The following is a 26,339-nucleotide window of genomic DNA, read 5'->3' on the forward strand; positions in this document are numbered from 1 at the left end:
AGAAATGCCTGTCGACTTAAAAGAAAATGCACAATGTGAGAGTTATGAGTTAAGTTTTATTTGGGGCAATATGAAGACTGCAGCCTGGGAGACAGAACCTCAGATAGTTCTGAGAGACTGTTCCAAAGATGTATGGGTGAAGGAGAGTGTATATGTGATTTTGGAGAAGGGAGAGTACATGCAATCAAGCAAATTTATTTTTTAGAAAGTTTCTGCTGGTCTCACAAAGCTTTTGCTGGTCATGAGAAACAGTTGTCACCATGAAGGATTTTAGCACTTTTGAGGAGGAGATACAAGAATTGGGCTCATAAAATCAACTCCTGAGACTTTCTAACAATCTGAAGATTTGTCCTGCCAGTTTTCTAGGAGCACAGAGTGCTTCATATATGCTCTCCACCCTGAACTCCTTCAGGGGGTGTTGGAGGTCAGCAGAACATGATTAATCCTTGGGGAGGTAGATGTCCACCAATTTTTGGTTGACATGCCAAGTAAATCTCAAATATTCATGTCCTATTTGGGCCTGACCTACTTTCTCTAAAATGACTTTTCAATGCACAACCTATAGTCTAACCATGTGTAACTTTTTGCTCTTTTTCGACACAATCTATAATTTCTTGCTTTCATTTTTATGATCATCCTGTTATCCCTACTTGGAATGTCCTCTTTCATTTCTACCTGTTGAAATAATTTCCATCCTCTGAGAAATAGCACCTGCACTAAAAATTTTTTAAAAAACCACCATTGACTTTCTGAATACTTACGAATTGCTCTTGTTTCTATGCATTGGCTTTGAACAAACATTTTTTTGGTCATAATTCTATTCTCCTAAATCAGCAGCAGAAACTTGTTTTATTCATTTTTATTTTATCACATAGCATCTAGGACACAGGGCTTTTGTTTACTTCTATTATTCTCATAAGGATTAACAAGAATGACAAGGGCTACTTTGGATTATTGTCCAACTCTTTTGCCTCAGTTTTAAAAAATCATTAATCATTTAATCTATTGTGAATAGGACCTTCTAGGCACTGATTATCAATGGGAAATAAATTTATTAGATGAGAAGCTTATGGAAAGCTTTACAATGTATGGTTAAGGCTAACAGTATCTGAATCTTATAAATAATCTAAATATCACAAAAAGAGACATAATTGGATGCTATTGCTTCCTGCTGTGATGCTGTGGGGTTCCGTGGTCACTCAGTGGTAAAGAATTCACCTGCCAATGCAGGAGATACAGGTTTAATCACTGGGTTGGGATGAGCCCCTGGAGAAGGAAATGACAACCCACTCCAGTATTCTTACCTGGGAAATCCCATGGACAGAGGAGCCTGGCAGGCTACAGTCCATGGGATCAGAAAAGAATTGGACATGACTTAGTGACTAAACAACAACATGATGCTATAGATCATATATAACAAAACCTGTGAAGCTTTATATTTTAAGAATTCAACTTTAATCTGATCAAGCCTCTAGTTCTAACTAAAAGTTTATAAGAATATAAGGGACAGAGAAACAGGTTAGATTATGATATAAGGGTGCAACAAGTATAACTCAGGAGGTGTGAAAATGTATGGGTCAAATGATATGCTGGCTTCAAAGGTAAATTGCAAAGAAACTTAAGCATATCAGCTGAATGCATTATAGAGAGTTTATTTGAACAAAGCAACCATGAAAGTCAGTAAAACACCAACCATAGCAATAGAAACCCAAAATGGTGTATGGGGTTGCCTATAGTGTGGATATTTGATAGCATTATTTAGTTAGTTAGTTCACTCACTCAGTCATGTCTGACTCTTCACCACCCCAAGAACTGCAGCACGCCAGGCTTCCCTATCCATCACCAAAAGCCGGAGTCTACCCAATACCTGTCCATTGAGTCGGTGATGCCATCCAACCATCTCATCCTGTGTCATCCCCTTCTCCTCCTGCCCTCAATCTTTCCCAGCATCAGGGTCTTTTCAAATGAGTTAGCTCTTTGCAACAGGTGGCCAAAGTTTTGGAGTTTCAGCTTCAGCATCAGTCCTTCCAATGAACACCCAGGACTGATCTCCTTTAGGATGGACTGGTTGGATCTCCTTGCAGTCAAGGGACTCTCAAGAGTCTTCTCCAACACCACAGTTCAAAAGATTCAATTCTTCAATGCTCAGCTTTCTTTATGGTCCAACTCTCACATCCATACATGACCACTGGAAAAACCATAGCCTTGACTAGATGGACCTTTGTTGGCAAAGTAATGTCTCTGCTTTTTAATATGCTGTCTATGTTGGTCATAACTTTCCTTCCAAGGAGTAAGCATCTTTTAATTTCATGGCTGCAATCACCATCTGCAGTGATTTTGGAGACCCCCCAAAATTAAGTCAGCCACTGTTCCCACTGTTGCCCCATCTATTTGCCATGACATGATGGGACTGGATGCTATGATCTTTGTTTTTTGAATGTTGAGCTTTAAGCCAACTTTTTCACTCTTCTCTTTCACTTTCATCAAGTGGCTTTATAAGGTATTCTTAAATATTGCTAATTTTATATGTGGTAATGTTATTGTTGATATATTATTAAAGAACGACCTTATATACTTTAGAGATACAAACTTAAATTACAGAAGAAATGATCTGATGTGTGGGATTTGTTTCAAAATAAACAAATTTGAGTGGATGATTTGGGTGGATGGGTATGTGGGAAAGCCTACAATGTGGCCTTTAAAAATGTACAGTTTATAAAGACAAATGTTGGATCATGAATGGAAGCTGTGGTGATCGGTAAGATACCAGATTCGAGGTAGAACTCAGCAGTGATATGTCTACAGAAAAGATTATTTTGCACCAGGGGTCATTTTCAGAGGACTTCAAAGGGAAAGAGTGATGATGAGGGTTATATAAGCAGAAGCTGGCCCTTTAAAATTCTCTTCTCCATCCAGCAGTTTCCCTCTTTTGCTTTCCATGTCTGTGCACTGCCTCACCTTCAGGTTTTGCTTTTTGTTCCCTACTTCTCCTTTCTTTTTCCTCTTCTACCTACATTCTCTTTTTTCATTCTTCCACTGTCCTCCATTTGCTAGGCATATTTTGCAATAAAATTCAATATATTTTGAAAGAATTTGTGTTTTCTCTTTTTTGATTGCAGTAGTAGATTATTTCATATATAGGTGATCATCTGCCTAGGTTTGGGGGAAACAATCATGATTTATGACTTTTTTTTTAATTTTTATTTTTTTGTCATACATTGATATGAATCAACCATAGATTTACACGTATTCCCCATCCCGATCCCCCCTCCCACCTCCCTCTCCACCCGATTCCTCTGGGTCTTCCCAGTGCACCAGGCCCGAGCACTTGTCTCATGCATCCCACCTGGGCTGGTGATCTGTTTCACCATAGATAGTATACATGCTGTTCTTTTGAAATATCCCACCCCCACATTCTCCCACAGAGTTCAAAAGTCTGTTCTGTTTCTGTGTCTCTTTTTCCGTTTTGCATAAAAGAAAAAAAAAATACCTACAGGGATTTTAATCTGTTGCAGCGGTCACTTCTGAAGCGGTTCCCTTTGTTTATTTGGCTTCTGTTTGCTGGTATCTTCAGTGTCTAATTTCCGCCCTGACACAGGCGGCCAGAGGTGGTCTCTTGTTCAGGTTTGCTTGTTCAGTCATGCTCCTTCTGAAGACAATGGGCTGCTTTTCTGGGCACCTGATGTCTTCTGCTAGCGGTCAGAAATTGTTTTTTGAAGTTTTCTCAGCATTCAAATGTTCTTTCGATGAATTTGTAGGGGAGAAATTGGTCTCCCCATCCTATTCCTCTGCCATCTTAGCTCCTCCACCCCACCGCCCCACCCCCTGCGCCGTGCACTTGAGAAAAAGGTGAAATTGACTGTTTTGGGGTGAAATGTCCTATAGATATCAATTAGGTCTAGCTGGTCCATTGTGTCATTTAAGGTTTGTGTTTCCTTGTTAATTTTCTGTTTAGTTGATCTATCCATAGTTGTGAGTGGGGTATTAAAGTCTCCCACTATTATTGTGTTACTATTAATTTCCTCTTTCATACTCGTTAGTGTTTGCCATACATATTGTGGTGCTCCTATGTTGGGTGCATATATATTTATAATTGTTATATCTTCTTCTTGGATTGATCCTTTGATCATTATGTAGTGTCCTTCTTTGTCTCTTTTCACATCCTTTATTTGAAAGTCTATTTTATCTGATATGAGTATTGCGACTCCTGCTTTCTTTTGGTCTCCGTATGATTTATGACTTTTATCCAAGAGAAGTTATTAATAGCATCTTGTCCCTCTCAAAAGTATCCCAGATTATATGATAAATATGCTTCTATTTTTCTAAAATTTGCAATAGTTAGCTGTCATTCATATGCTCTAGTAGTTCCTTAATGGTATCATGTGTCTGAATCTATTTCAAGGCTTGGTTTTCCCCTGTACTTTACTCTGGTAAGACTAGCTCATGTGGGCCAGTGGTTCTCAACAGAAATAAAGTTTCCACTCTTAAGATATTTTTCTAAGTACACATTTGTTCTAATGAAAACACTTTACTCTGAGAGATAGAACATTAAAGTATTGGCAGCCATATACTCCTTTCAATAGATTTATTTGACACAGTTAGAATATTTAGAAGCAGAGAGTAGGATCCCCAGGGAGCAGAGGACAGGCATACTTTGACAGGGAAGAAAAGTGCCAAGAACAGCCACTTGTAGGGAGGTAAAGCCAGATGTGGAGGCTGGAATGTGACCCAGAAGCTGAAATGCATCAGTGAGAATTGATGGAGTCAGACATGAGATCAGGAACAGTCCAAGACTAAGGCAACAACAGTTTTGTTTATAAAGAAGATAATGTTGCCTCTATTGTAAATAACAACAACAAGACAAAGCAAGAGCAACAATAATACAGTGAAACCCAGATTAGCAAGAAATGTCCCTCCCCCACCCCCATAACTTCCCTTGAGTATAACTTAAAAACTAGATTTTGCTCAATTTATTGTTCTCTCAAACCAGTTCCTTACCTTCCTCAGATTTTTGTTTCAGAGAATAATTAGATTCCAAGATATGTGTGGGATGGTAGTGAACCCGATTCACATCTTCTGATCACAGGGGCATCCTCTTAGTATACATGTTCTTGTTTATTTCTTGCTTCTAAAGCTTTCTCGGTGCCTGCTCTCATGTCTATATTCAAAATCCTCCAACTATTGACCACAGGAAGTTGTCAGCTGCCCTCTTGATGCTGGAAGTTGTGGGGAAAGCTCTGTGAGCCTGTCTCAGGGAGGCGGCCTAGATGACTAAGGTAGCCTTCTCCACTGTTCTATGTCTATGTCAGGCGCCATGCTCAGAAGCTTTTCCAGATTTGGTACTTTCTTCTGGCACTACCGGGAGAGAGAAGCACAGTTGATCTCTGCTTCTGGACCCCCAAATTCATCTAGAGCTTTGTGTCCGTCTCGGGCATGATTGCCCTCAGATCCTTGCTTGTTTTGCTTTGATCTGTATGGTACGTTTCTTACTAGTGATTGTATTTTTCTTTTGGTTGTGGATCACATTTTTTTGCTTCTTCACATTCCAGTGTTTTTTTTTTTTTTTTGATGCTGGACAATATAAATATTATATGATTGAGGATCTGGATTATGCTTTCTCTTTTTAAAAGTTATTACTTTGTTTAATAGACACTTAAGAAGCTTAATGATCAGCTTGATTCTTTTGAAGTTTGCTTTTAAGCTTTAATAGTTCATGGCTGGAGTAGTTTTAATCTAGGTAAGTTTAGTTCTGATATTAAAGGGTGAGTCTCTGAGGTCTCTATTCCTTGTTCATCAAGGTCTTTCTACTTTGGCTAGTTATATTTCAAACCCTTCCCATCCCTATCTACTCTGGGAATTTTTCAGCTTACAGCTCCTTAGTTGTTCTTTACCTAGTTTAATAGAGCTTTTCTGCTATGCATGTGCCCCTAGTAAAATTTAGGAAAAGACTCAAGGGGGCTCGCTTGTAGATTTTTGGAGTCCTTTTAATCTCTCCTCTGTAGTCTCTGCCTAGCACATTTCATCTGTCATAGTTTCCCCGAACTCAATCTCTATTTCCTTAATTTAGTGGTACCCTTGTTCTCCATTTGGGCTTTTCATCTATGTACTGCAATCCTTAATGTATATCCAGTCAGAATATGGGATGATCGTAGGGCCCACCTTATTTGCATCCTTTCCCATAGGAACCATGGTCCTCCTTATCTCTGGCTCAGGCCCGAAAATAATTACTGCATCTGTTTTGTCTTTTACTTACTGCTGGAAGACAAAACTGCTATCAGTTTACTCCATCAAGGCTAGAAATGGAAATCTATGATTGTTCCATTCAACTTGTACTTGCCTGTACCTTTTAAGCTGCACTTTTAAGTGTAAATTCCTCTGACAGATAGGTAATGTATTCTAGTATGCACTGTGTTCCTACCAACCCCTTAGCCTTATTGAAAACTACTACCACTCTACATGTGGTGGCAAAAACTTGATCACTTACTGTTCTTTGAATCTACCTTCTTTTACCACTTCTTTATTTTTCTATCTTTTTTTTTCCCCCTACTATTGGGGATGCTCAGATGACACACTTTTTGTCTTCAAACATCTGATGAACTAAACCTTACAAAGTACTGCAATACAAAGTCAAAGAAAGAAAGTATGGAGAGAAGCATAGAGCTGAACATATTTTAAATGGGTCTGAAAAGCAAAGTAGAATGATCAGGTTTGGTTGCTGGTAGCCAAAAACACTTTTTTATTATGTGTCCCAGTTATAATGCCACACACTGTTTCAGGGATAAAACCATGTAGTTAAAAGTGGTCTATTAAAAACAAATCTTCTTAATGAAGGTACTTGTCTTTTTTTTTTAAGTGATATAAACAAAAGTTTGGCAAATTATAGCCTATGGGCCAAATCTCTCCTGTGATTTGCTTTTATTCAGCCTGAAAGCGAAGATGGTTTTTACTTTTACAATGGTTATATACTAAGTGGTTCACTTTTTCATATTTCTATATACAAGTACCTTTATAATATTCTGAATTTTGTCTCTTGGCCTATAAAGTCTAAAATATTTACTATCCCTGCCTCTTTAAGAAAAAGTTTGACAGTGTTGATCTTAAACAATTTCTCCATCCATTCCTCCATGCCATCCATTTAACAAGTATTTATTCAATGTCTTTCATTGTGCAAGGTACTTGGCTAAGATTAACAACTTGAATTATGCAGAGAACCTTCTTTAAATGAGTTCATAATTTATCAAGAAAGCTGGGACATGAACACAGCTTACAAACAGAGTTGAGTAAAAAGGGAATCATGGGAGAGAGGTAACAGGTTAAAGACTGTCTTATTTCAGGAAAGAATAGCTAACACAGAGCTGGGGAAATTCAAGGTTTCTCAATTTGGGGAGGAGGTGAGATTGGATCTGGGCTAGGAAAGATGGGTACCATTCTAGGAGGTCAACTTGGTTAAAACTCAGCCATAGTTACAATTCACAGAAGGATCTGCCAGTTCATTCTTTGAGTCTGAATCCCACCCTCAGAAGGGCAATTAACTGGTATTCTGGGGTCTTGGAGAAAAACATTCTTTCCCTTTGACACACATTTTCTTCTCGACATTCTACCCCTTTCCTTTCTTCTGGTCAATAATCAGCCTGAGTTTTCTTATTGAAATTCTGAGAGATTAAGTAATGGACTTAGAGAGGTGGTTTCCTAGCTGATATTTCAGATTTGGGATCCCAGTATGTTTAGGAGGAGACTAGTATTATTCACTCTCATCCCAGGTTAGAAAAGTTTTAGCCAAGTGACTCCACATACCATTCTCCATGTATGTCAGTGTTTAGCAGGGAGAGCCCTGGCAAGATTTCTTTCCATTACTGCCCTCTTTCTCTTTATGGAGATCCATGACCAGCAGTGGCATTTCTCTCTCTGTAGCTTCACTACTGATAGTATTTATTTCTGCTGAGGGTGGGGAAGGGAAGAAAGTCAGATTCGGTGAAAGTCAGATTTAGAAATTACTTTCTCTCATGTAAATAAGCCTCTTAGTGGTAGAACCAAAGAAACGGGCCTCAGCAAAAAGAATCTTGACTCCACTGTTTAATAGACATCTGAATATAGAATAGGAACTGAAATAAATAGTCATTCATCCTAAGTGAAATAAACACAACCTGAAAATAATTTTCTTTTAAAGTAGAGTTGGAATATAAAAAGATTATTCAAAGAACTGAAATGCATGAGCTTGCCTATAAAAATAATCTTTTAGTATGATTTGGGATGATGGTATTGTTCCCAACTGATGAGTTAAAGGTGAAAAAATACATTTTGGGGGGAATAAGAATACAATCATTTCAGAAAAAGAGCTTGTTAATAATAATACTCTTATTCTTTGAGGTAAAAGTATTTTTTTTTTGTTATTAAAGACTAGTCATCCTTGAACTTGAACTCTAATTCACACAAGTGCCTAAAATCAAACTCTATTCATGGACATACACAGCAGTACCTATTAGTCAAAATCACCAAGTAAATGGTCAAAAATGAATCTAATGCTTTTGCATTTGGCAGTCAAAATAATGTTCCTCCTGGAGCTTCTGGTGGCTCAGACAGTAAAGAATCTGCCTGCAATGCAGGAGACACAGATTCGATCCTTGGGTTGGGAAGATCCCCTGGAGAAGGAAATGGCAACACACTCCAGTGTTCTTGCCTGGAGAATCCCCATGGACAGAGGAGCCCCGAGGGCTATAGTTCATGAAGTTGCAAAGAGTTAGACATGACTGAGCAACTAACACACACACACGTTACAAGTACACTGCTTTCATGATACCTTTTCATTTCTGCCATGGACTCTGCAGTGAAGTGTGGCTAATCCTATGTTTATTTCATTTAAATTTTATTTCAAATTTGTATAATAGTCATATTAATTTATCCAACATAAGGATAGTGAGAATTGAGTTGAAAGTTGCATTAAAGAATGATGGAGTCACTAGACTCAGATCAAATGGAATATTTTGAGGAAAATTCTTGCATTTGTTTGGCAACAATAAAAATGCCTTATATTTGTGTACCACATTAACATTTTATCATTGCTTTACCATAATCTCTTAGTCTACCTTTGGTTGCAATTGGCAGAAATTTAACTCAAAAAAGTTTAATTTGAAAAGGAGGATGTATTGCTTCATTTTGCTGAAAAGTCTGGAGGCATCAGTTTTTAATAATAACATGTTATATGTTTTCAACTATATGATTAGATTTTGTCTTTGTCCATACTCTGGCTCTGATTTCCTCTGTGTTAACCTCATTCTTAGAGTCAGTTTCTACAATGTAACCACTCATAACTCTAGGCTTGTGTGGCCCTTACAGTTTAATATACAAAAGGGACAAGGAGCATCTTTACTCACAGATCCAACAATCTTCCCAGAGTGGACACTGGCGTGGGTCATGCATCTTGAATATGGTTAGGGAATACAATACTGACTGAACCAGGCTGCCTAGTTTGCACACATCTGAGGTAAGTACATTAATGGCAAAGTACATTAATGTACTTGGGAGCAGGATCTTCTAGATCAATTCATTAAAAGTCAGTTAGCCAATGAGAAATCTATTGAACTCATTTTCTTTTAAGGATTTATTTATTTGTTTCTTTTTTACATTCACATGAATCAGCCATGGCTGTACATGTGTTCCCCATCCTGACCCTCCCTCCCATCTCCCTCCCCATACCATCCCTCTGGGTCATCACAGTGCACCAGCCCTGAGCACCCTGTCTCATGCATCGAGCCTGAACTGGTGATCTATTTCATATATGATAATATACATGTTTCAATGCTATTCTCTCAAATCATCCCACCCTCGCCTTCTCCCACAGAGTCCAAAAGTCTGTTCTTTACATCTGTGTCTCTGTTGCTGTCTCACATATAGGGTCATCGTTACCATCTTTCTAAATTCCATATATATTCATTGATACACTGTATTGGTGTTTTTCTTTCTGACTTACCTCACTCTGTATGATAGGCTCGTTTCATACATCTCATTAGAACTGATTCAAATGTATTCTTTTCAATAGCTGAGTAATATTCCATTGTGTATAATATTCCATTGTGCTTTCTTATCCATTTGTTTGCTGATGGGCATCTAGGTTGCTTCCATGTCCTGGCTATTATAAACAGTACTGGCAATGAACATTGGGATACACGTGTCTCTTTCAGTTCTGGTTTCCTTGGTGTGTATGCCCAGCAGTGGGATTACTGGGTCGTATGGCAGTTCTATTTCCAGGCTTTTAAGGAATCTCCATACTGTTCTCCATAGTGGCGGTACTAGTTTGCATTCCCACCAACAGTATAAGAGGGTTCCCTTTTCACCACACCCTCTCTAGCATTTATTGTTTGTCGACTTTCAGATAGCAACCATTCTGACTGGTGTGAGGTGGTACCTCATTGTGGTTTTCATTTGCATTTCTCTGATCGTGAGTGATGTTGAACATCTTTCATGTGTTTGTTAGCCATTGTATGTCTTCTTTGGAGAAATGTCTGTTTAGTTCTTTGGCCCATTTTTTGATTGGGTCTCTTATTGTTCTGGGATTGAGCTGCAGGAGTTGCTTGTATATTTTTGAGATTAATTCTTTGTCAGTTGCTTCATTTGCTATTATTTTCTCCCATTCTGAAGGCTGTCTTTTCACCTTGCTTATACTTTCCTTCGCTGTGCAAAAGCTTTTAAGTTTAATTAGGTCCCATTTGTTTATTTTTTTGCTTTTATTTCTATTACTCTGGGAGGTGGGTCATGGAGGATACTGCTATGATTTACGTCAGAGAGTGTTTTACCTATGCTTTCCTCTAGGAGTTTTATAGTTTCTGGTCTTACATTTAGATCTTTAGTCCATTTTGAGTTTATTTTTGTGTATGGTGTTAGAAAGTGTTCTAGTTTCATTCTTTTACAAGTGGTTGACCAGTTTTCCCAGCACCACTTGTTAAAGAGATTGTCTTTTATCCATTGTATTTTCTTGGCTCCTTTGTCAAAGAGAAGGTGTCCATAGGGGCGTGGATTTATCTCTGAGCTTTCTATTTTGTTCCATTGATCTATTATTCTGTCTTTGTGCAAGTACCATACTGTCTTGATGACTGTTGCTTTGTAGTATAGCCTGAAGTCAGGCAGGTTGATTCCTCCAGTAACGTTCTTCTTTCTCAAGATTGCTTTGGCTATTCGGGGTTTTTTGTATTTCCATACAAATTGTGAAATTATTTGTTCTAGTTCTCTGAAAAATACCATTGATAGCTTGATAGGGATTGAATCTATAGATTGCTTTGGGTAGTATACTCATGTTCACTGTATTGATTCTTCCAATCCATGAACACGGTATGTTTCTCCATCTATTTGTGTCATTTTTTATTTCTTTCATCAGTGTTTTATAGTTTTCTATGTATAGGTCTTTTGTTTCTTTAGGTAGATTTATTCCTAAGTATTTTATTCTTTTTGTTGCAGTGGTGAATGGAATTGTTTCCTTAATTTCTCTGTTTTCTCATCATTAGTGTACAGGAATGCAAGGGATTTCTGTGTGTTACTTTTATATCCTGCAACTTTACTATATTCATTGATTAGCTCTAGTAATTTTCTGATGGAGTCTTTAGGGTTTTCTATGTAGAGGATCATGTCATCTGCAAACAGTGAGAGTGTTATGTCCTCTTTTCCAATCTGGATTATGTTTATTTCTTTTTCTTCTGTGATTACTGTGGCTAAAACTTCCAAAACTATGTTGGATAGTAATGGTTAGAGTGGGCATCCTTGTCTTGTTCCTGACTTGAGGGGAAATGCTTTCAATTTTTCAGCACTGAGGATGATGTTTGCTGTGGTTTTATCACATATGGCTTTTATTATGTTGAGGTATGTTCCTTCTATGCTTGCTTTCTGGAGGGTTTTTATCATCAATGAATGTTGAATTTTGTCAAAGGCTTTCTCTGCATCTATTGAGATAGTCATATGGTTTTTATCTTTCAATTTGTTAATGTGGTGTATCATGTTGATTGATTTGCGAATATTGAAGAATCCTTGCATCCCTGGAATAAAGCCCACTTGGTCATGATGTATGATCCTTTTAATATGTTTTTGGATTCTGTTTGCTAGAATTTTGTTAAGGATTTTTGCATCTATGTTCATCAGTGATATTGGCCTGTAGCTTTCTTTTTTGGTGATATCTCTGTCTGGTTTTGGTATTAGGGTGATGGTGGCCTCATAGAATGAGTTTGGAAGTTTACCTTTTTCAATTTTCTGGAAGAGTTTGAGTAGGATAGGTGTTAGCTCTTCTCTAAATTTTTGGTAGAATTCAGCTGTGAAGCCATTTGGTCCTGGGCTTTTGTTTTTTGGAAGATTTCTGATTATAGTTTTGATTTCTGTACTTGTGATGGGTCTATTAAGATTTTCTGTTTCTTCCTGGTTCAGGTTTGGAAAGTTATAGATTTCTAAAAACTTGTCCGTTTCTTCCAAGTTGTCCATTTTATTGGCATATAGTTGCTTATAGTAGTCTCTTATGATCCTTCGTATTTCTGTGTTGTCTGTTGTGATTTCTCCATTTTCCTTTCTAATTTTGTTGATTTGAGTCTTCTCCTTTTTTTCTTGATGAGTCTGGCTAATGGTTTGTCCATTTTATTTATCTTCTTGAAGAACCAGCTTTTAGCTTTGTTAATTTTGGCTATTGTCTCCTTTTTTCTTTTGCATTTATTTCTGCCATAATTTTTATGATTTCTTTACTTCTACTAACCCAGGTGTGCTTCATTTCTTCTTTTCCTAGTTGCTTTATCTGTAGAGTTAGTTTATTTATTTGATACCACTCCTGTTTCTTGAGATTGGCTTGTATTGCTACGAACCTTCCCCTTAGCACTGCTTTTACTGAATCCTATATATAGGTTTTGGACTGTTGTGCTTTCATTTTCATTCATTTCTATGCATATTTTGATTCTTTTTTGATTTCTTCTGTGATTTGTTGGTTATTTAGAGGTATGTTGTTTAACCTCCATATGCTTGTATTTTTAATATTTTTTTCCTGTTGTTGACATCTAATTTTACCACATTGTGATCAGAAAAGATGCTTGAGATGACTTAAATTTTTTTGAATTTACCAAGGCTAGATTTATGGCCCAGGATGTGATCTATCCTGCAGAAGGTTCCATGTGCACTTGAGAAAAAGGTGAAATTCATTGTTTTATGGTGAAATGTCCTAAAGCTATCAATTAGGTCTATCCAATCTATTGTATCATTTAAAGTTTGTGCTTCCTTGCTAATTTTCTGTTTAGTATATCAATCCATAGGTGTGAGTGTGGTATTAAAGTCTCCCACTATTATTATATTATTGTTAATTTCCCCTTTCATACTTGTTAGCATTTGCCTTACATATTGCAGTGCTCTTATGTTGGGTGCATATATATTTATAATCTTTTAAGTATTTATTTTTAAACCAGATTTCATTTTACATTCATGACAACACTTTAAGGGATGGTCACTTTATTTTTGCTTTATTCCCTACTTTCTGAAACTAGAGATAGAGGCCAGAAATGTGGGGAATCATGAGCAGAGAGAGGAAAGACACCTGGCTCTACTCTATCTTTGCTTTATGGGGAGTTATCACTTCATCAGGGCTACTGTCAAATCTAAGATCTACCATTAAAATGACTTTCTTTCTGTTAGCATTGAAGAGTTTTTTGTTAAGTAAAGGGCTTCCCAGGTGGCGCCAGTGATAAAGAAGCTGCCTGCAAATGAAGGAGATGAAAAAGACACAGGTTTAATCTCTGGGGTGGGAAGATCCCCTGGTGGGCGTAGCAACCCACTCCAGTTTTGTTGCCTAGAAAATCCCATGGACAGAGGAGCCTGGAGAAACCCCACTTACATAGGACTGCAAAGAGTTGGACACAGCTGAAGCGACTTAGCACACACACATGCATGTGTGTAAGTGAAACTGGATTCATTAGTGGACAGATTCCATTGACAGCTTTTTTGGAACTGAATCACCCAGTCCAAGGACCACGAAGTACTGACAGGGGAGAAGTTGGGTCTTGGCCACCAATGTGGTATGAATGCATTGTTCACCTGTCATACATTATTTAAGACATGGACTTTTGTGATATGCCTTTAAACAATTTATATGAAATGAGAACAAAGTATTTCATCAAGCATGTTCAAAAGGTCAAATAATTCCCTGTACCCTCAGCCATGAACTCATGTAACTCTCTGCAAGGGTTTCAGATTTTGAGAATGGAGAGAAAGGTATAGTTTTGAGAGAGGAGGATAACATTTTAGGATACTTTGTACTTACAGTAAAGAGTCGCTAGGGTGTTTGCCGACAAATGTCCGTCTAGTCAAAGCTATGGTTTTTCCAGCAGTTATGTTTGGATGTGAGAGTTGGATAGTAAAGAAAGCTGAGTGACAAAGAATTGATGTGTTTAAACTGTGGTGTTAGAGAAGACTCTTGAGAGTCCCTTGGACTGCGAGGAGATCAAACCAGTCCATTCTTAAGGAAATCCGTCCTGAATATTCATTGGAAGGACTGATGCTGAAGCTGAAACTCCAATACTTTGGCACCTGATAAGAGCTGACACATTGGCAAAAACCTTGATGCTGGGAAAGATTGAAGGTAGGCAGAGAAGAGGATGACAGAGAATGAGATGGTTGGATGGTATCACCAATTTGATGGATATGAGTTTGAGCAAGCTCCGGGAGTTGATGATGGACAGGGAAGCCTGGCGTGCTGCAGTCCAAGGGATCGCAAAGAGTTGGACATGACTGAACAACTGAACTGAACTGAATTCAGCTGAGGGTGTAATGTAAAGAACATCTAATTAGGGGTCAATATCAGGATTTAAATCCCATTTTTGCCCTGTTCTAGCCTTTCAACGTTAGTTAAATTTAACATTCTAAACTTTGAGTTCCCCAGTAATAGAGCAGATTGATAAAGATCTTTTTAAAGTGGATACATGTAATAGCATTGTGAGTGTTGAAATGGCAGAACAAGATTAGTGAAGCCATTGATTTACTATTCAGAAGAAATGAGTACAATTTTCTCAATATTTCCAGTGTTCTTGTCAAGTTCTTGGAATAAAAGGACTTACTTTTTACTCTTTCACAAGGACATTTCAAATAAAATACACTTTAGAAGGATAGGCGAATATCTCTTTGTCACTGGTTGTTTAGAAGTGATAGTGGAACATGTAGCTGTTTCCAAAAGCTATTCCTTTATATTGTAGAGTACTTGAAGCTTACATTATACCAAATAACCATCACCAGAAATGGTTATTCTGCTACTGCAGAAATAGCAGTGCGGTACATAGTCACAGTTTGAAATATCAGTGGCTATCAGTCTAAACACCTGGGATGTCTTGAAACATTATTGCTGTGTGGGGGCAAAAACCCATTTTGATCATGAAAGTACACCTTGAGGAACTGGTTTTTATTATAGACATTTCTTAAAACCAAATTATGCTTTATGGTGCAGGCTGGGTTAAAAAATTCCAACTATCAATATGATTCTAATATGTGATGCTCTAGGGTATATCTTTCCTGAGTTTTCAATATTATATTTCTATGCTTGGCATCCATTCTTTATTCTGTGCTCTGGGGCATCACATTATGTCTGTGTGTTTCAAAGATCTTCTTTGTGGAACTGCAGTGATTAATGAGAACAATAATCAATTAAGAACTCATATTTTACACTCCATTAAACCAGTGATCTATTGACACTCACAAGACATGGACATAAAGTACAATTTAATGATTAAAATAGTACAGTGAATTAAATTTATCATGGAATGTTAGCGTATTGGAAGAGTTGACAAAGATGATTATTTTTGTGCAATATGAGAGGGCTGTCTTTATGTGAACTTCAGCTAAAGGAAAAATGTGAATTAAAAACAGTGGAATGCCAACAGCTTAATAAAGGAAGCCACATTATAGAACCAATATCTGCTTAGCAAAAACTGAAAAACAGGAGAGAAAGAAAACCTATTACAGGGAAGGTTGATAGATAACAGTAATATCATTCATTTAATTGATATTTGTGACACATTTTCTATGTGCACTGTACTAAATGCTGAAGATCCAAGATGGTCAAATCCCCGAAGAGATTTTTTAAAAAAATCTCTGTTTTCTCTCTTGATTACTGAAGAGAGTTTATAATTTATATTATTATAAAACACATTTGTTTAGCTAAGTTGGACCCAATGCTGTTAGCACAAACACTACGTTCCCTCCTTTTTAAAAAGCATCTATTTAATGCCATTGCTAATTCTGGGAGTTTACTTTTATAAACATTTGAGGAGGGAGTTTGGGTTTGGGTTTGAATTTGGTGGAGATAGCCCAGTGATGAGGAAATGGTGATGTTGATTAGTCATTTCCAAAGTATGTGATACCACCCCTGATGGAATGTTTAGAAATTTATAAGGTATTTTTATAGTATTACAGTGATGGAGGAGGGGGAATACCACTGGTGGCTATCACAATGCTAGATTATCTGCACATTCCCAGAGAATTAAGTCTTATCATGTGACTTATAAATATGGAATGTCCAACCGGACATTAATGTATATATTTAAAAATCCTATTTATAATTATCTGAGTATAAATGCAAAAAACATGCATACAATCGTATTTTTTGCATACAATCATGTTTTTACATACAATCATATTTTTTGCAAGTTGTTATATAAACTGAATTTTCCCAGAATGAAATCACTAAGTAAATCATCAGAAAATTATACTTTGGTTTATCACCTTACCAAAAATTTCTTGTTATTTTGAAAAATCACATCATTGAAGGAAATGTTACTGCAAAGTACCAGTGTCAGACTTCCTTGGAGTTTCACTGTGGTTGTAGACATACAAAGTATCAGATTTCTTCATCAAACTTTTTAGTGTAATTTTCTGCAAGCATCTTACACTGAAATACATACTTTTTATTATAAATTTATTTCCATTAATTCTTCTATTAAAATATAAAGTTTTATGTATTATAATTTGAATTTAAAATATATAATTTGAAATTCTGCATTTAGGTAGCTTACCTGTGAATTTAATTTCATACATAAGAAGGCATTGAGAACCACAGATGGCAATGGTATGGTATCTGTCCCTCTTTGGAAAAACCTTTGAACTTTTATTCATAAAGAAATAAAGGACAGAATTTATCAACCCATTTTGATGAGGACTCCTTGAGATTCTGTGCTGGCAAGAAAGACTCAAGAAAGACTATGAAAGATTGAGAAACAAGCAGATTTGACTCAGTATCCAAATGTCAAAGTTTGACACTAAAGTCAGGGAGGAGGACATTCTTCTTATGTCTCTAGTGATCCCAGAATTGGCCAAATTTGGAATAATCTGGAGAGAAGACACTTAACACTCCTATGACATAGTATATAGTGATAAAATTTTACAAAGTAACCTAGAGGGGGGTTGGCCTGGGCACAAGAATGGGAGAGCAGGAAATAAAAAATGGGTGGTCTTTGTGAGATAACAGCAGCAAAGTCTTTGGTTTATTGTTTGGCTTGTAGGGATTGTTTTGGCAACTTCCATAACTAGTAGTGGGACACACAATGAGGGTGTCAGATTTCCATCAGTCATACATTCCATCGGGGCTATCATAATTTGGTCATTGAAACTAAATATAGATATTCATTTAGAAGGTGGATTTTTTCTCATACCATGTACTAAAATACATATTAGATTTAGCATTTAAATGTTTAAAAAGCCTATAAAATATTAGGAAATCCAGGAGGCTATTTGGATTATTCTGATATGAGGAAGGTCTTCAACCCCATTAATAAAATATGCAACTTTAAAAGTTATTAAATACAAACTTTTCACAAATCTAATTGTCAAAATTTAAAGATTGATAACATCAATTTTGGTGATCAGATGGGGAAAAGTCACTTTTAGATTCTGGTAATGTACAGGTGTTTGGAGGGGTAGTTTGGCAATATTTGTAAACATTAGGAATACATAAATTTACATTTAGAAATCCTTCTTTTAGGAGTTAAATCCAGAAACCACAATCCATATGAATAAACAAGTGTATATATACACTTGTAAACACATACATATACACAAGTAAACATATACACAAGTAAACACATACAAGTGTCTAGCAGTGGGGAATGGTTAAATAATTTAGAGTACAAGAAAATACTATTTATCCACTAAAATGAAAATTAATGTTTCCTTTACATATATACATATGTAATAAATGTGCATGTATATGTATTCATTTTTGTATATGAATATAGATATATCTTTCTGGAAGATAGGCATGATCTATGAAATGATAACAAATTTCAGAATAATGTGTCTATTGTCACCCAATATTAGTAAAAAAAAAAAGGTTTACTGTGAGATTGGACTGGATTGTAATGGTATCCGTTACAATTGTGTCTATGGAGTCAGAAATTTCCGCATCATGCTCTACTCTATCAATCAACTGTCCTCCCAGGACTGCCATCCTGCACACCTTAACAGGGCAGCATAAGCATTTGAATTCTTCATTGCATGATACAACCTTTCCTTCCATGGAGCTCTGGAGGCTGCTGAATAGTAAAGGAACAATTGCAGAAATGACCGAGTTATCAGTAACCTTTAATAAAGATTTCTTATAAATCTGGGTTGGCTTCTATAGCTTAGACCAGAAGCCCAAGTGATATTTTTATCTCCTTTAAAATTTTATAATAAATCCAAACCTTAGAGTTTTATCATCCCCTGGCTGGCATCATGGAAGAATAAAGTCTAGGATTACTAATAGGGAAGAGGTTAAAGAGTGAGACAGAAAGAAAGTCAATGAGAACCAGACAGAAGGAAATTAGAAGAAGGAAATGATTTAGAAGTTGACCTACTTAGAGGCCTGGCTGCACTTAGTTGGATGGAAAAAATGATGTGGAATGGAGGATAGAATGTCACGGACATGTACAAGCCTTTAAAATACAGTAGCCCAGCCCACTAGTAAAAGTGGCTCAATCAGTATCTGAAGACCTTCTCAATCATATTCACATTCATTGTCTTTAGAAGGAGAAGGACGGGGATTTATGGAGAGGTAAATAAATAGATAAAATCTGGAAGGATATTCAACATTTATTAACTCTGATTACCTCTGAGGAAGATGGTGAATGATAGAAATGGAATTGGAGAGAGAAAAAAGTGATAGATTTCGTTTCCTAGGGGAAAAAAGTAATTGTGATGTATTTTGTGGTCATATTTGGCAAAGTTTGTTGTGACAGCAACTGGCTAGATGCTTACCCATTCTAGTTCCTTTTTCAGAACATATACTATTATTCCCCAACTTTCCTTGTAGTTATGCTTTGGCCAATCAAATAGTTCCAAAAGTGACATTTCTGGGCCTGCACCTAAAATCTCCAGTGAGATTCTTGATTCACTTTCTCTCTCTAATCTGGGCAACTGAAAGTGATACTCTGCTGAGCAAGTATGTGACACAAGATTGAAGTAATCTGGGTTCCTGAATCACTGGTCAGAGAACAGTCCAGGAGAACCGTCCAGTTGCAGAAATTAAAAGATGCTTGTTCCTTGGAAGAAAAGCCATGGCAAACCTAAACAGCATATTAAAAAGGAGAGACATTACTTTGCTGACAAAGGTCCATATAGTCAAAGCTATGATTTTTCCAGTAGCCATGTATGGATGTGAGAGTTGGACCATAAAGAAGACTGAGTGCTGAAGAATTGATGCTTTTGAACTGTAGAAGACTCATGAGTCCCTTGGACAGCAAGGGGATCCAACCAGTCAATCCTAAAGGAAATCAGTCCTGAATATTCATTGGAAGGACTGATGCTGAAGCTGAAACTCCAATACTTTGGCCACCTGATGTGAAGAACTGACTCATTTGAAAAGACCCTGATTCTGGGGATGATTGAAGGCAGGAGGAGAAGGGTATGACAGAGGATGAGATGGTTGGATGGCATCACTGACTCAGTGGACTCAATGGAGTTTGAGCAAACTCCAGGAGATAGTAATGGACAGGGAAGCCTGCCATGCTGCTGTCTGTGGGGTCACAAAGAGTCGGACACAACTTAGAAGCTAAACAACAACAAAGAAGGGAGAGGCACAAACTTTTTTTCTATTAAGCTGCTGAGATTTCAGTGTTTATTTGATACCAAAGCATAACTTGGCATTTTGTGTGTGCATGCTAAGTCCGACTTTTTGCGACCCCATGGACTGCAGCCCACCAGGCTCCTCTGTCCATGAGATTCTCCTGGCAAGAATATTGTAGTGGGATGTCATGCCCTCCTCCAGGGATCTTCCTGATGCAGGGATCGAGCCCATGTCTCCTGCAGCTTCTGCTGCAGATTCTTTACTACTGACCCACCAGGGAAGTCCATGGCATATCCCGACAACTAAAAATTTTTTTCTAGAAGTGGGGTACTGTGCTGTGACAAAAGTATAAAACATATACTTTAAAAAATGTTTTTTTGATGTGGACCATTTTAAAGTCTTTATTGCATTTTTACAATATTGCTTCAATTTTTTATGTTTTGATTTTTTTACCACAAGGCATGTAAGGTCTTAGTTCCCCAACCAGGGATCAAACCTACACCCCCTGCATTGGAACACAAAGTCTTAAACACTGGACCACCAGGGAAGTCCCTAAAGCATGTAATTTTGACTTAGTAGTTGGTCTGTGGATGACAAAGAAAGATACATCAGGCTGGGCAAAATGTTTGTGTGCTGACGAAATGTTTGTGTACTGATAAAATGCTTAATCAAGCTGTTATCAACTTGGAAGGCATACCATATGCTGACTGAGCAGGCAGCTATTGGGACAAGGTGGGCAGTCTAAATTTGAGGAGTTTGTATTGGTTACTGATATCTATTTTTAAGAAATTTTATAAGGCAATCTTCTAAAAAAGGCCTTTCCCTGTGGCTCAGTGGTAAAGAATCCACTTGCAGTGCAGGAGACACAGGATATGGGAATTTGATCCCAGGGTCAGGTTGATCCCCTGGAGAAGGGAATGGCTACCCGCAAGAATACTGGAGTGGATAGCCATTCTCTTCTCCAGGGGATCATTCTGACCCAGGGATTGAATTCCATGGACAGAGGAGCCTGGCAGGCTACAGTCCATGGGGTCGCAAAGAGTTGGACACAACTGAGTGACTAACACTGCTATACTATTGTGGATCAGGAAGATCCCCTGGAGAAGGGATAGTCCACCCACTCTAGTATTCTTGCCTGGAGAATCCCCATGGATAGAGGAGCCTATTGGGCTCCAGTCCCTAGGGTTGCAAAGAGTCAGATACAACTGAAGCGACTGAGCACACACGCACAAGCACATTGTAAGAAGGGATCTGGAAACAATTGGCCATTTCAAGCAGAAGTGAAAGGATATAGAATTCAGATATCTTGGGCCTTGAAAGGTTGAAAAAAATAACCACAGCTTCTATACTTAAACTGTAAGAGTTCATATGAAAAAAAAAATAAAGTTTTGTAAAGGTGCTAAAAATTCACAGATGAATAAAGAAGGTCAGGAAAAGAGGGAAATTTCTCACCTGCTGTTCCAAAGAGCCTCAACATAGCCAGTATTAAATTGAGAAGGTGAGGCACTGGGGCAAAGAGGCAAAGGACAAAAGACTGGTTTGAGATTCGTGTCTGAAAATAACTGGATACGGCACATAGAATGAACTATTGGAAGCAAAAATACTAAGTGCTTGCTATGTTTCTGAGGAGACTATATGGCCAAGAAGCCACATACCCAGGATAAAATCACTTTGATTATTTGAGATGTAGAATATTCTTGTCTTAACGTTCCATAAGCAGGAGGCAGCTTAAAGAGCTTGGTATAGATTTCAAGAAGAATCTTCTAACACTCACTTCAGGTGTGGCCAAAGTTGATTAATGAACAGGAGGAAATTCCCTAAAGACAGGATTATTTACTTGAGAAAGCAAAAAACTATGGAGATTTTCTCAAAGAGCAGAATCAGGCTCTGTTTAAGGACCTACACCTAGATAGAGGGGCTCCTAAAATGTCTGCCTAATAGGATTTCAGGATTGCTATTAGACCCATGTCTGCTGTGTCCCTCCATTTGCCTCCCTTTCCAAATGGGAAGTGTTCACTGAGTAGTCACTGTGCAACCATAGTGTCCTTGTTCAACCACTGAATATGGGATGTAGAGAAACAGGTCTCTCTCTTTTTTTTTTTTTTTTAATATTTTTATTATTTTTTAAAATTTCTTTTTCATTAATTTTTTTAGTTGGAGGCTAATTACTTTACAATATTGAAGTGGGTTTTGTCATACATTGACATGAATCAGCCATGGAGTTACATGTATTCCCCATCCCGATCCCCCCTCCCACCTCCCTCTCCACTCGTTTTCTCTGGGTCTTCCCAGTGCACCAGGCCGGAGCACTTGTCTCATGCATCCCACCTGGGCTGGTGATCTGTTTCACCCTAGATAATATACATGTTTCGATGCTCTTCTCTTGAAACATCCCACGCTTGCCTTCTCCCACAGAGTCCAAAAGTCTGTTCTGTACATCTGTGTCTCTTTTTCTGCCCTGCATATAGGGTTATCGTTACCATATTTCTAAATTCCATATTATATGTGTTAGTATACTGTATTGGTGTTTATCTTTCTGGCTTACTTCACTCTGTATAATGGGCTCCAGTTTCATCCATCTCATTAGAACTGATTCAAATGAATTCTTTTTAATGGCTGAGTAATATTTCATGGTGTATATGTACCACAGCTTTCTTATCCATTCGTCTGCTGATGGGCATCTAGGTTGCTTCCATGTCCTGGCTATTAGAGCTGCGATGAACATTGGGGTGCACGTGTCTCTTTCAGATCTGGTTTCCTTGGTGTGTATGCCCAGAAGTGGGATTGCTGGGTCATATGGCAGTTCTAATTCCAGTTTCTTAAGAAATCTCCACACTGTTCTCCATAACGGCTGTACTAGTTTGCATTCCCACCAACAGTGTAAGCGGGTTCCCTTTTCACCACACCCTCTCCAGCATTTATCGCTTGTAGACTTTTGGATAGCAGCCATCCTGACTGGTGTGTAATGGTACCTCATTGAGGTTTTGATTTACATGTGTCTGATAATGAGTGATGTTGAGCATCTTTTCATGTGTTTTTTAGCCATCTGTCTGTCTTCTTTGGAGAAATGTCTGTTTAGTTCTTTGGCCCATTTTTTGATTGGGTCATTTATTTTTCTGGAATTGAGCTTCAGGAGTTGCTTGTATATTTTTGAGATTAATCCTTTGCCAGTTGCTTCATTTGCTATTATTTTCTCCCAATCTGAGGGCTGTCTTTTCACCTTGCTTATCGTTTCCTTTGTTGTGCAAAAGCTTTGAAGTCTAATTAGGTCCCATTTGTTTTTTTGCTTTTATTTCCAATATTCTGGGAGGTGGGTCATAGAGGATCCTTGCTGTGATTTATGTCGGAGAGTGTTTTGCCTATGTTCTCCTCTAGGAGTTTTATAGTTTCTGGTCTTACATTTAGATCTTTAATCCATTTTGAGTTTATTTTTGTGTATGGTGTTAGAAAGTGTTCTAGTTTCATTCTTTTACAAGTGGTTGACCAGTTTTCCCAGCACCACTTGTTAAAGAGGTTGTCTTTTTTCCATTGTATATCCTTGCCTCCTTTGTCGAAGATAAGGTGTCCATAGGTTCGTGGATTTATCTCTGGGCTTTCTATTCTGTTCCATTGATCTATATTTCTGTCTTTGTGCCAGTACCATACTGTCTTGATGACTGTGGCTTTGTAGTAGAGCCTGAAGTCAGGCAGGTTGATTCCTCCAGTTCCATTCTTCTTTCTCAAGATTACTTTGACTATTCAAGGTTTTTTTGTATTTCCATACAAATTGTGAAATTATTTGTTCTAGTTCTGTGAAAAATACCGTTGGTAGCTTGATAGGGATTGCATTGAATCTATAGATTGCTTTGGGTAGTATAGTCATTTTGACAATATTGATTCTTCCAATCCATGAACACAATATATTTCTCCATCTGTTTGTGTCCTCTTTGATTTCTTTCATCAGTGTTTTTTAGTTTTCTATGTATAGATCTTTTGTTGCTTTAGTTAGATATACTCCTAAGTATTTTATTCTTTTTGTTGCAATGGTGAATGGAATTGTTTCCTTAATTTCTCTTTCTGTTTTCTCCTTGTTAGTGTATAGGAATGCAAGGGATTTCTGTGTGTTAATTTTATATCCTGCAACTTTACTATATTCGTTGATTAGCTCTAGTAATTTTCTGGTAGAGTCTTTAGGGTTTTCTATGTAGAGGATCATGTCATCTGCAAACAGTGAGAGTTTCACTTCTTCTTTTCCTATCTGGATTCCTCTTATTTCTTTTTCTGCTCTGATTGCTGTGGCCGAAACTTCCAAGACTATGTTGAATAGTAGTGGTGAGAGTGGGCACCCTTGTCTTGTTCCTGATTTTAGGGGAAATGCTTTCAATTTTTCACCATTGAGGGTGATGCTTGCTGTGGGTTTGTCATATATAGCTTTTATTATGTTGAGGTATATTCCTTGCATTCCTGCTTTCTGGAGAGTTTTTTTTTATCATAAATGGATGTTGAATTTTGTCAAAGGCTTTTTCTGCATCTATTGAGATAATCATATGATTTTTATCTTTCAATTTGTTAATGTGGTGTATTACATTGATTGATTTGCGGACATTAAAGAATCCTTGCATTCCTGGGATAAAGCCCACTTGGTCATGGTGTATGATTTTTTTAATATGTTGTTGGATTCTGTTTGCTAGAATTTTGTTAAGGATTTTTGCATCTATGTTCATCAGTGATATTGGCCTGTAATTTTCTTTTTTTGTGGCATCTTTGTCTGGTTTTGGAATTAGGGTGATGGTGGCCTCATAGAATGAGTTTGGAAGTTTACCTTCTTCTGCAATTTTCTGGAAGAGTTTGAGTAAGATAGGTGTTAGCTCCTCTCTAAATTTTTGGTAGAATTCAGCTGTGAAGCCATCTGGTCTGGGCTTTTGTTTGCTGGAAGATTTTTGATTACAGTTTCGATTTCCTTGCTTGTGATGGGTCTGTTAAGATCTTCTATTTCTTCCTGGTTCAGTTTTGGAAGTTATACTTTTCTAAAATTTGTCCATTTCTTCAAGTTGTCCATTTTATTGGCATAGAGCTGCTGGTAGTAGTAGTCTCTATGATCCTTTGTTTCAGTGTTGTCTGTTGTGATCTCTCCATTTTCATTTCTAATTTTTGTTAATTTGGTTCTTCTCCCTTTGTTTCTTAATGAGTCTTGCTAACAGTTTGTCAATTTTGTTTATTTTTTCAAAAAACCAGCTTTTAGCTTTGTTGATTTTTGCTATGGTCTCTTTAGTTTCTTTTGCATTTATTTCTGCCCTGATTTTTAAGATTTCTTTCCTTCTGCTAACCCTGGGGTTCTTCATTTCTTCCTTCTCTAGTTGCTTTAAGTGTAGAGTTAGGTTATTTATTTGACTTTTTGCTTGTTTCTTGATGTAAGCCTGTAATGCTATGAACCTTCCCCTTAGCACTGCTTTTACAGTGTCCCATATGTTTTGGGTTGTTGTGTCTTCATTTTCATTCGTTTCTATGCATTTTTTGATTTCTTTTTTGATTTCTTCTATGATTTTTTGGTTATTCAGAAGCGTGTTATTTAGAGAAACAGGTATCTTTCTAGTGTAATAGGATGCTGGCCCATAAGGAACCATATTTAGATCTGATGGAGAAGACTACATCTCACTTAGTGATCCTGGACTTGAATTGCAAGCAGTGGCTGAATAAAACTTGGATCTGCCCCTCCCCTGATGGAGAGCAGGTGTGTTCCACATTTGTGAGAAAGAGTGAAATAGATTTAATGACAAGAATGGAGAAGATCTAGCTATGGAAGAGAATGGCTAGATTCTCACTAATACTATTTTCTCTTCTTGAGCCAAGTCTACATCTACAGCCTCCTTGCTGGGAAGGAGTTAGTTTAGACCACATAAATATGGTCCTATGTCTGGAACACTCTAACATAAAGCCATATTCACAGTCAGTGATGAAGTGACTTAGAATAAATAAACCAGAGAATATGGAAAAAGATTACAGAAGTATCTTCTCACTAAGGAGTGTTGATAGGGCATGCCTATCATAAAAATAAGCTAACTGATAATAATAATAATGAACCATTTAAATCACAGAAATGATCACAATGAGATCAGGAAAGGATCTGCTGGTCATCAGTTCAGTTCGGTTCAGTTCACTCAGTCGTGTCCGACTCTTTGCGACCCCACGAATCGCAACACGCCAGCCCTCCCTGTCCATCACAAACTCCCGGAGTTTACTCAAACTCATGCCCATCGAGTCAGTGACGCCATCCAGCCATCTCATCCTCTTGTCGTCTCCTTCTCTTCCTGCCCCCAATCCCTCC

This window comes from Cervus canadensis, chromosome 15, assembly GCF_019320065.1.
Source record: "Cervus canadensis isolate Bull #8, Minnesota chromosome 15, ASM1932006v1, whole genome shotgun sequence".
In the NCBI taxonomy this organism is placed as follows: Eukaryota; Metazoa; Chordata; class Mammalia; order Artiodactyla; family Cervidae; genus Cervus; species Cervus canadensis.